The sequence below is a fragment of the Montipora foliosa genome, chromosome 11 (genome assembly GCF_036669935.1).
Source record: "Montipora foliosa isolate CH-2021 chromosome 11, ASM3666993v2, whole genome shotgun sequence".
Lineage (NCBI taxonomy): Eukaryota > Metazoa > Cnidaria > Anthozoa > Scleractinia > Acroporidae > Montipora > Montipora foliosa.
The window spans coordinates 43,734,103-43,746,602 of NC_090879.1; the positions used below are offsets into that span (position 1 = coordinate 43,734,103).

At 39.3% G+C, this 12,500-nt stretch overlaps 1 pseudogene; it reads left to right on the forward strand.

The window, feature by feature from the left end:
* The first annotated feature begins 12,150 nt into the window (after positions 1-12,150).
* Positions 12,151-12,500, forward strand: part of LOC137974661 (craniofacial development protein 2-like) — a 684-nt pseudogene continuing 334 nt past the window's right edge.

A 12,500-nucleotide genomic window follows, 5' to 3' on the forward strand; every position in this document is an offset into this window, starting at 1 on the left:
TCCGGTTATATCATACGGGGTTCTTATCTAGCGGATAATCTACTATCCCTGGGTTATGCACATTTGTGACTTCAATGAAAAAAAAAAAAACTTAACTGGACTATTACCGTGGTATACATGATATGCATCCCACGTAATAATATTGAACAGAGATTGTAGCTATGAGTTCACTAATCAAACCAGTTTGTTCACTTGTCAAATAGGGAACGGAGATTGAATTGTTCGATTTATTTGCCCTGTTTATGGATTACTGAACCATGATTCTGTGAATACTTTTATACCGTGTGCTTCCCACTGGGAACCTTCACCACTCCAACCAATGAGTTTGCCAATCGAAGCAATGAGTTCACCCATCCCACCCAAGTCAGTGCCTTCTGTTTTTGTGTAACACAGTGTACGCTCATTGGGTACACTGTATCTTGTTTAAAATAAAAAGTAAATAAATACTGACGCTACATGCGTTTGATTCATGTTTTGTCATTAATGAGCACACTTTTTTTTTTCATTTCGTTGAAACCTCGTTTTTTTACGAATTTTCAAAGTTATTTATTTTTTCTGCACTACCGAGTGAAGGGAAAACTGGGGCTATTAATGTCATTTCAGGATCTCGGTCATTTGCATCAACTGGTAGTCGTGCAAACAAAGAACACTGCATTTGGCATATTCACAGAGTTCCTTCGGCGCTTCGCTCGAGCCTTTCGGCATCCTCTCGCACACCATTGTTGACTCCTCGGCATTATCTTGTGGTATTTCGTCCGCGGTTGTAGCTAAGGACGTTTTACTGCAGTACTCTTATTCCTCCTGCATTTTGTCTCGGGTTCCGTGTTGACGAGAACATCGGGACTTTCAGAAGCATCTTTATTCCTCTAAATAATAAAGCATGGGGATTGTACCTTGAGCATGTTGAGAAATAAAATTATGTTCATCTACAAGGAGATCTTATCTGATTAGCTGAATTTTTCATAAGAAGGACTTGTACGAATTCAAAGAAACGTGTATCAAATAAGAGGGAATGCTCTCAACAATAATTTTATCACCTTCCTCTTGCTTCGCTCGGTTTTAGATGGTTTTACACTCTCTCCTACGGACTGTACAGCCGGAGTAAAGACAGTTGGAAAGACGCCAACTCCAACTTCATCTTTTCGTAATCTTCGTTGAAGATTGTCCCAAGTTACATGTAGATCTGAAAACTTCACTGTGAAGTCGTCGCCTCGGAAGTGCTTCGACCACACAGCCGAGTATTTGGGGGGCTTCCAATGTGCCCGCTCAGGGCTTGAAATTGCGACCAATACAGTCGCCTGAATTTTTTCCCTTTGCGACTAAAATATCTGGAGAAGTCGCAAATTTGCGACTTGTTTTCATCTTCGCTCTTTCGAAACAAAAGGGTTAGCAGTTGCTACTTTGCTGCTCTTTTTACTAAAATAAATGAAATGACAAGATTATTTTGTTTCACGCCTTTAGTTTTCTTTCAATCTAAAGATAGCGTAATTGTAGCGTAATTTCACTGCGATATTACATGTATATGCACAACTCCATCCCTTTGATATCATTCGCCATTTTCAGCGGTTGCTTCCAACACAAGTATTGTGGGCTCATATTTTGTTTTGCTACACCGCTGACAACACAATGCAGCGCGACGATTTTGTGTCTAAATTTTGCGAAATTGCGACTACAATTGCAACTGGATATTTTCGCTAATTTCAAGCCATGCCGCTTCAGTTGAACAAAGTCAACCCACTTTTTTCTGGGGGTTCTCTGCTCCATAAAAAGGTACTGGATGAAGTCCAATACCTTCCTTCTGATTTGGAGTGTTGTTACACCTGAAACCAACACAAGCACCAGGCAGCTTCGTTGAACAAGTTTGTTGATTACCAAATCCTGACGTCAGGAATCATGCTCTACCAAGACTCAATTTGATAGCTTATTCACTCTGTAATGTTTCAAATGGGGGCGTTTTTTGTCTACTTTGAAAATTCACAAAAAAAAAATCGAGTTTTCAACCAAAATGAAAAAGATTTTGCGGAATCTTGCTCAGTGCAATATAAAGATATTTTCCGCTTGTATCACCTCTTACTTATTTTCATAAATAAATAACATATCAGTTATTCCGAATTAATCACAATTTCAATTAGAAAAACAAATGAAAGTTTTCATCCAGGGAAAGGCTCTCGTTCATGCAGATTATCTTTGTCTTAATTCTTCACTGAAATCTGAGTGGATTTGACTGAAGAGCTAATAATTTATTGTTGTCGGAGATTGGATGACAAAAGAATTTCTGTCGCAATCGGAAATTCAATGACCTGGATTTGTGAAAATCTTGTTCAGCTTCATGCTTTAAAGAACGAGGTATAGTATCGAGTGCAATGTTTCGTGACGTTGACTTTCACCTCATGTCTTAAAGAATGACTAATGTTACATGTGTAGCGCGCTTGTATCGCCTCATGGCTTTAAGAACGACGTATATTTCACGTGTAGCGTGCGCTTGTTTCACCTCATGGCTGAGAGGTATTTTCTGTCACGCGCGAACTGACTTCCGAGAGTCCGATTGACTCTTGCCAGGAAGAGCTGTCTCCATCAGATCCGATCGAGCCTGTTTGTCAACTTTGTCAACCCCCCTCGCTCCTGTTAACCCCTACCTCCAGTACCACTCATCAAGCACCATGCACCCATTTCCGGTTCCGGTCGCGATCGGACTCAATCCGCCTGTGACTGAAGACAGCCCGACTCAGGTCGAGTGTGTTGGACATGTATGGATCTTTCAAGGACCTTAAAAGGATCCTTATAGTGATCTTGAAAGGATCTTTGTTAGGATCCTTGAAAGACCCTAAGAGGATCGTTCAAGGATCTAAAAAGGGTCTTGAAAATATCTTTAACAGATTTCTTACAGATCCTTCAAGGATCTTGTAAGGACCTTTTTAGGAGTAAAGTGTATAAATTCCCTAAAAGATCCTGTGAGGTATTGCGTACCCTCAAGTATCGCTAAGGCACCAAACTTTGAACATAAAATCACACCGTACACGAATCAATTAAAACGGAAACTTTTATTCTGATGTAACCCATGGATTGTCGGAAATACCAGTAACAGATTGCCTTGTTTGATGAACTGGTAATAGCTCCACGCCGGGCCAAAAGCGATATGAAACAGTTTTTCTCTCGAAATATCAAAGAAATCCCGTCAGCACTTAATCCTTTAAAAAAATACCAGGGCTAAAACACAGAATTCAGGGCCACATCTAGAGACTCTAGTGACTTGCCCGCTAAGGTTTAATTCGATGAGTCTGCCATGACTCTTGCTCACTTTTTCTTTAAAGTACAGATGAATCGGACGATTCAATCTGTTACTTGTATTTCCGACAATCCATGGGTTACATCAGAATAAAAGTTTTCGTTTTAATTGATTCGTGTACAGTGTGATTTTATGTTCAAAGTTTGGTGCCTTAGCGATACTTGACGGTACTCAATACCTTATAGGATCTTTTAGGGAATTTATACACTTTACTCCTAAAAAGGTCCTTACAAGATCCTTGAAGGATCTGTAAGAAATCGGTTAAAGATATTTTCAAGACCCTTTTTAGATCCTTGAACGATCCTCTTAGGGTCTTTCAAGGATCCTAACAAAGATCCTTTCAAGATCACTATAAGGATCCTTTTAAGGTCCTTGAAAGATCCATACATGTCCAACACACTCGACCTGAGTCGGGCTGTCTTCAGTCACAGGCGGATTGAGTCCGATCGCGACCGGAACCGGAAATGGGTGCATGGTGCTTGATGAGTGGTACTGGAGGTAGGGGTTAACAGGAGCGAGGGGGGTTGACAAAGTTGACAAACAGGCTCGATCGGATCTGATGGAGACAGCTCTTCCTGGCAAGAGTCAATCGGACTCTCGGAAGTCAGTTCGCGCGTGACAGAAAATACCTCTCAGCCATGAGGTGAAACAAGCGCACGCTACACGTGAAATATACGTCGTTCTTAAAGCCATGAGGCGATACAAGCGCGCTACACATGTAACATTAGTCATTCTTTAAGACATGAGGTGAAAGTCAACGTCACGAAACATTGCACTCGATACTATACCTCGTTCTTTAAAGCATGAAGCTGAACAAGATTTTCACAAATCCAGGTCATTGAATTTCCGATTGCGACAGAAATTCTTTTGTCATCCAATCTCCGACAACAATAAATTATTAGCTCTTCAGTCAAATCCACTCAGATTTCAGTGAAGAATTAAGACAAAGATAATCTGCATGAACGAGAGCCTTTCCCTGGATGAAAACTTTCATTTGTTTTTCTAATTGAAATTGTGATTAATTCGGAATAACTGATATGTTATTTATTTATGAAAATAAGTAAGAGGTGATACAAGCGGAAAATATCTTTATATTGCACTGAGCAAGATTCCGCAAAATCTTTTTCATTTTGGTTGAAAACTCGATTTTTTTTTTGTGAATTTTCAAAGTAGACAAAAAACGCCCCCATTTGAAACATTACAGAGTGAATAAGCTATCAAATTGAGTCTTGGTAGAGCATGATTCCTGACGTCAGGATTTGGTAATCAACAAACTTGTTCAACGAAGCTGCCTGGTGCTTGTGTTGGTTTCAGGTGTAACAACACTCCAAATCAGAAGGAAGGTATTGGACTTCATCCAGTACCTTTTTATGGAGCAGAGAACCCCCAGAAAAAAGTGGGTTGACTTTGTTCAACTGAAGCGGCATGGCTTGAAATTAGCGAAAATATCCAGTTGCAATTGTAGTCGCAATTTCGCAAAATTTAGACACAAAATCGTCGCGCTGCATTGTGTTGTCAGCGGTGTAGCAAAACAAAATATGAGCCCACAATACTTGTGTTGGAAGCAACCGCTGAAAATGGCGAATGATATCAAAGGGATGGAGTTGTGCATATACATGTAATATCGCAGTGAAATTACGCTACAATTACGCTATCTTTAGATTGAAAGAAAACTAAAGGCGTGAAACAAAATAATCTTGTCATTTCATTTATTTTAGTAAAAAGAGCAGCAAAGTAGCAACTGCTAACCCTTTTGTTTCGAAAGAGCGAAGATGAAAACAAGTCGCAAATTTGCGACTTCTCCAGATATTTTAGTCGCAAAGGGAAAAAATTCAGGCGACTGTATTGGTCGCAATTTCAAGCCCTGAGCGGGCACATTGGAAGCCCCCCAAATACTCGGCTGTGTGGTCGAAGCACTTCCGAGGCGACGACTTCACAGTGAAGTTTTCAGATCTACATGTAACTTGGGACAATCTTCAACGAAGATTACGAAAAGATGAAGTTGGAGTTGGCGTCTTTCCAACTGTCTTTACTCCGGCTGTACAGTCCGTAGGAGAGAGTGTAAAACCATCTAAAACCGAGCGAAGCAAGAGGAAGGTGATAAAATTATTGTTGAGAGCATTCCCTCTTATTTGATACACGTTTCTTTGAATTCGTACAAGTCCTTCTTATGAAAAATTCAGCTAATCAGATAAGATCTCCTTGTAGATGAACATAATTTTATTTCTCAACATGCTCAAGGTACAATCCCCATGCTTTATTATTTAGAGGAATAAAGATGCTTCTGAAAGTCCCGATGTTCTCGTCAACACGGAACCCGAGACAAAATGCAGGAGGAATAAGAGTACTGCAGTAAAACGTCCTTAGCTACAACCGCGGACGAAATACCACAAGATAATGCCGAGGAGTCAACAATGGTGTGCGAGAGGATGCCGAAAGGCTCGAGCGAAGCGCCGAAGGAACTCTGTGAATATGCCAAATGCAGTGTTCTTTGTTTGCACGACTACCAGTTGATGCAAATGACCGAGATCCTGAAATGACATTGATAGCCCCAGTTTTCCCTTCACTCGGTAGTGCAGAAAAAATAAATAACTTTGAAAATTCGTAAAAAAACGAGGTTTCAACGAAATGAAAAAAAAAAGTGTGCTCATTAATGACAAAACATGAATCAAACGCATGTAGCGTCAGTATTTATTTACTTTTTATTTTAAACAAGATACAGTGTACCCAATGAGCGTACACTGTGTTGCACAAAAACAGAAGGCACTGACTTGGGTGGGATTGAACTGCAGCATTCCAGTTAATTTTCTCAAGTGGGGGGGTCATAAGACCATTTGAGGGGTCACCCAGACGTCGTGCCAGCAGAGGCCCTTTGGCTCACATTTAATTATTTTTTAATGTCCTGAGTCTCCCATTTTAAGGTCTTTTAGTTTTTTAAGCTTTGGTCACAAATTCAGTTTAAAGATAACAAAACGCACTCTTGAGTAAAACTCACTCGTTTCTTCCTTAAATAGTCCGTAAAAAAACTAACTGCAAATTGCTCTGATGGACGTTCCCTGCATGTCATGCGTTTATTGCACACACTAAGGAAGGACTGAAGATGTTGTTTCCGCTTCATAATTCCTCTTCTTTTAATCTGATGCCAGGTCAAAACATTTTTTGGCTTTACGTTTGCACCAAAAAGTACCGTAAAAGCCAGGAGTTAACAGTAAAAGACAAGCCAAAAGACAGATGAAGGAAACAACAGTTTTTTTACATATAACTCTGAATCGAATTCTCATCGAAAGATTAATGACAGTCGATCGTAAAAACACTAAAATTTCTGCAGTCTCTAACTTCTACGAATCAAGGGGAAGGTCATGATGCTCTGCTAAAAGGAATAAATTGATCACATGCTAGGCAACCGTAAAGGTGCACTTGATCACCTTGTGACCACGGAATGAACTACGGGAAAGAATGTTAATTGTTTGCCATTTTCAGAGTAAAGCAACTTACTTTTTAGCCAAGAAACTTCAGCCTTAAGGTTTTTATTTTCGTTGAAAGATTTAACTGAATATTTACATTTCATCTGTCGGGTCAGAAAGCCTTCTTTGTTGGGTTCCTGGGAAACATACAAGTCATGTATCTTTTTTGACTTCAGGGTGAACTATTTACACAATCATGAGGTTGCGCGGCCAATCAACACAGAGTTTGTAATTGAAAATCTAAACATCTATGAGATACAAAAACAGACTTACGAATTGTCGCAAGTCACAATGCTGACAAGCACAAAAGCAAAGGGAATGGTTAATAAATATATGAAGTTCTTTACTATCTAACTGTATTTGGGTTAAATTAAAGCGATAATTATATTGTTGAAAATCTTAGTGTTAAAGGAGCTATGTCACGCAAAATGATGTAATGTCATGACACTCAAAATCCCCAAAAGCATGAGTAATGTATTAAAGTCGTAGCAATAATTTGGAGTAACCAGGAAGTTAAAGATATATCGTTGGCTTCCCAAATAAACTTCATTTTACACTATAATGACAAAACATATCTTTTTCTGAGGTTGGCTACCAGCCTATTAATCATTTGTCAGAAAGAAAAACTTCCTGTCATCTTTATAAAAAATCCTCGCATATCACATTTCAACCCACGTATGCAAATTTGTTAAGCTCAAATATTACACAACATGATGAATCCATGATGAATGAAAGGTTAGAAATCTCACAAAAACCTTTTCCAGCAAAAAATTAATTAACCCAAACAACATAATTAATTTTGTTATTAGGCAAAAAACCTTTCCTATTTTATTGTATGCGTGAGAACTAAGAAACAAAATAAAATTTCAGGATCAAACCCTTTCCTGAAGAACCTTTTCCTTAAATAATGAAGCACAAAATAGACAACAAGCTTTCTTTCAAATAATTCTTGGCTGCCACATTTCCAATTATTTTTTTACCTGAAGACTGTGCAGAGTTGAGCACAAAATAAATTTAAGAACAATTAGTGAAATATCCAATTGTTACCAGAAGACTGTGCAGAGTTGAGTACAAATCAATATAAATGGCCAGACAATCCACTTAGAATTTCAACCTTTCCCACTTCCCCTGCCCTCTCCCCCTTTCAATGTTGACTGTTTAATTTTGCAACAATTTTTGGCTTGCTAGCAACACTGATAAGGGGGGAGGGGGGCTGCAGTGTGGGAGATAATAGGTAAATTAATAGCGCCCCAAGAAGGTTTAGTGTCTCCACTATTTTGCAACTTCTTGTAGCTATATAGGAGGACTAAAGGAAACTACTGCCACAAGTTGGCGACCGAGATTACAATCATTCCAAATAACTTTTGCCAGGTAAATTTTACAAAATTAATATTTCATTATTTAACTTGTATAATATAAACAAGTGAATAAATTACAAGGCCAATTTGACGCAAGAGGAGCAAAAATATCAAAGATTCTCAAAAGTTGTTTGGAAAAAATTCCTTAACTGCTATTTGGAACAAAGTTGTTGACTCAGTTAGGATTAGTTTGCTATTACATCTCATCGTTAAGAGAATAATAAAATTCAGGTCCTTGCATTGAGAAAAAACAGAAAATAATAATTGTCTGATGTTAGTTCGACAGAAAGGCAAATGAACAGGGGCACCCAACGAATCTGTTCCGCACATTGTCTGTTCCCCAGAGGAATCTTGCTGGCTGGCAAAAATACAGGTGTATCGACAAGCTGTCTGGGGAATTTTGTTATTGATAGAGGTTTTGCCTGGGAATTACTGACTTTTTCTAGCATTTCAACCCGAGCTGGCTGTAGAAAGTCTGAAGACTGAGGACGACTAAAAAAAACAAAAACAAAAAACCAAAAAAAAAAGAAAGAGAAACGTGCGACGGCTGGTCAGAGTGATTGCGCTTGCGGAAAAAAACCTGTTTTGTCCCGGTTTTGTCGCTTTTGTTCGGTCGTTTTGCATCGAGGGATTTGAAAGCGCGCGGAATTCCTGGCTGGGAAACCAACCAATTTTATCTAGCTGGCTGGGAAATTTCTTGTGTGTCTTGCTGGGAAAAAGGAACAGATAATGTTTTCCCAGCAACAATGAAAAACACCTGAAAATGCCTTAATAACATTTATTTTCATTAACTGGGGTATAATAATACATTTTACAACAAATTGGTCGTTGGGTGCCCCTGAATGAAATGCACGACAGCTTCTCATATAATAAGTGTGAATTTGTCTGTTTGGAGTAAATTAATGCGAGCTGACTTTGGAGGAAGGGTTTGATTTTGATACGGATATATTACATACAAGAAACATACACTAACACAGCAATGACAGATAAAAAAGTATCATGGGTATTGAACAATAATATCGTTGATAGGGTGCAACGCTATTCGACTGGAAACCAACAAATAATTTGACTTGATTTATGAACTTCAAGTTGCTTCAAATTTCGTGTTGAGACAAAGTGTTCGCTGAACGGTTGCCACTGAACTTGTTGGTTCAATGGGTGTACTCATTGCTTCGATCGGCAAACTCATTGGTTGGAGTGGTGAAGGTTCCCAGTTGGAAGCACACGGTATAAAACTATTCACAGAATCATGGTTCAGTAATCCATAAACAGGGCAAATAAATCGAACAATTCAATCTCCGTTCCCTATTTGACAAGTGAACAAACTGGTTTGATTAGTGAACTCATAGCTTCAATCTCTGTTCAATATTATTTTTACCATCAAGCTGTCCCCGCATGACCAGTTGTTTTGAAATTTGAACTGAGTATTCAAATATGCATGCCAGTTTTGACCTTTGCTTAACTCATGGCTTCAATCTCTGTTCAGTATTATTTTTACCATCAAGCCGTCATGCATGACCAGTTGTTGTGAAATTCGAACTGAGAATTCAAATATGTGTGCCAGGTTTGACCTTTGCTCTTGAGATTCTGAATATTCCCGGGGATATTTCCTTGATATATCAAAAATAGTTAAGCCAGTTACACACACGCAACTTTTCCTCGACAGGTTTTATTTGCTGGCATGTAAAGAAGAACTTGTCAAGTTTTTCCTTGACAAGTGCACTTGTTCAAAAGCTATGTACAACAGGTTGCAAAATTGGCAAGACACTCCCATACTACTAATCTTTTGATTATATATTGACTTTTTGCCAATGCAGATAAAATTGTTGTTCCAAAGTGTCTGATTCACTTTGTTTTTTGTCTGTTACCCATCACCCCTTCGCAATTTTTGCGGCTTTCTGTGTTCCCGTGGTGCAAATTGTCATGTTGTGGTGGGAGTGATTAGGAAGATTAAAATGGCACGCAACTGGTTTTTTGGAATCTTAGCTCTCTGTTTCGCCCATGTAGATCTTACATAATGTGCAGGTTATACATTAGATGACATTTATTTTATGGAACAGAAGGAACGGAAGTTTGCCATGAGCATGACCATGCACTTATTATTTATACACCTTTCTGCATAGTCACCAAATGGGCTGGCACCGATTTGTGAATTGAGGCCAATATATTGACAATAATAATTATAATATTGTAAATGGTTTCAACCCAGGAGGGAGGTTTTCACGTAACGTCATCACAGTGTTTTCGTTAGCTTCTATTGTTCGTCCACCAGAAGTCCGTGCATTTGTCTCTTGGGGTTGGTTGAAAACGTCCTATAACAATTTGAATTTATATAGCGCTAAAATGAAACTTGATTATGCTTCTAAGTTTAAAATGAACGTCGATTGGTGCAGTCATTTGACCACACTTAAATGAGCAATATCCCCTGAGTAACTTTATAAAAGGTTGTGGTCAGGGCATATTTCTTTTTCGCCACTGAGGCTGCACGTAAGAAAAAATCCATCGTCTCTGGTCCACGCATGAGATTTTTTCAAGATCCCTCTGAAGATCCTTTTAAGATCCTTAAAGGATCCTCATACAATCCTTGAGGATCTTTCGAGGATCCTTGTAAGGTTTCTTTCAAGATCACTATAAGGATCCTTCAAAGATCCTCGAAAGATCCTAGCATGATGTTCAAGGATCCTGTCAAAGATTTTACTAAGAACCTTTAAAGGATCCTTTTAAGATCCCTGTAAGATCCTCAGTCACTCTTTGAGGATCTTTAAGGATCCTTTTGATCTTTCCAAGATTTTATGTGTGGATCTTGGTAAGATCTTTGCAAGATCCTGATAATTTCCTCAAGGATCTTGCGGAAGTATCCCAAGAGTCCTCAATGTTAAAAATCTTTGAAGATCCTTTGAAGATCCTTCAAGGATCCTATGAAGATCTTCATTTTTAGAGATCTTTGTCAGGTCTTTAAAAATCTTTGAAGATCTTTAAAGATCCTTTAAAGATTTTCACCAGGGATTACTCCATGTGTATAGATGACTCATTCCGAATGAAAGGTAATATTAACACTCCCAGGGTGTCAACAAAACAAGGAGTCATTGAGAACATGAAACGATGACATAAGTCACGCAACATGTAAACGTTTAGAGTTTGTGAACCTCAGCAATATCCATTTTGCATAATATTCAAACAGGTCTCAGCAAGGTTAACAAGTGCCACCAATGTTCTCCTCGCAAATGCTGAGAAATGCCTACCGTTAAATTGTAGGCTCTGCCATTGAAGTCGCGTGTCGCACGTCTCCGTCATCGTAGCCCCTGGGAATGCTTCGGCAGCCGAGTGACAGCGGCGAGAGGCGAGTGTCCGGTGCCTCTACATAACCGGAACCTGTGTGCTAAGGGAAGGAAAACCCCTACAGAAAACCGCTGGCCCTCCAGGTTGGGGGTTGGGCGTGAGGCTAATAACCCTACCCCGTAAAAACCATCAAGTTACAGAAACCGCAACTATGAATTCAAATCTGCAGAGTCCTATGGAAATTTCAAGCCAAGCTCCAGAGCTTGGCAGTATGAAAGCTCCTAGTGGAAACCCATCACGGGAAGCTATGAGCTCAAGGAGGAATTTTCTTGGGCCCAAAACGATGGTACGACTTGCGACATGGAACGTCCGCACAATGTTTGAAACTGGTAAGACGGCACAGGTTACAAAGGAGATGGAAAGATATGACCTGGACATCCTTGGTGTTAGTGAATGTAGATGGACTGGCACAGAAAGGAAGAAGACAAGTGATGGCTTTACAATTTTGTTTTCAGGGAAGGAAAATGCACATGCAAACGGTGTTGCCCTTATCATCAACAGAAGTATAGAAAAGACCTTCATTGAATGGGAACCTGTCAGCGATAGAATCATCAGAGCAAGGTTCCATTCCAAATATTGTAAGCTTACTATACTACAATGTTATACCACTACTAACGAGGCAGAGGATGAGGTAAAAGACGAATGGTGTGAACAGCTTCAGTATGAGGTATCCAGAGTCCCTCAACATGACTTGTTGCTGATAATGGGAGATATTAATGCTAAAGTTGGCCTGGACAACAGCAACTACGAAGCTGCTGTGGGGAAGCATGGCTGTGGGAGTATTAAGGACAATGGAGAAAGGCTGGTTGATTTTTGTTTGAACAATAACGGTATAATAGGGGGTACAATCTTCCCCCACAAGATCATTCACAAACTGACCTGGAAATCCCTCGATGGTCGTACAATCAATCAGATCGACCATGTAATAATCAACAAGAAGTGAAGGAGATCCCTTCTGGATGTCAAAGTATATCGGGGTGCAGATGTAAACAGTGATCACTACATGTTATTCACCAAAATTAAGCTTAAGCTTATGGCTGTAGACTCCAATAA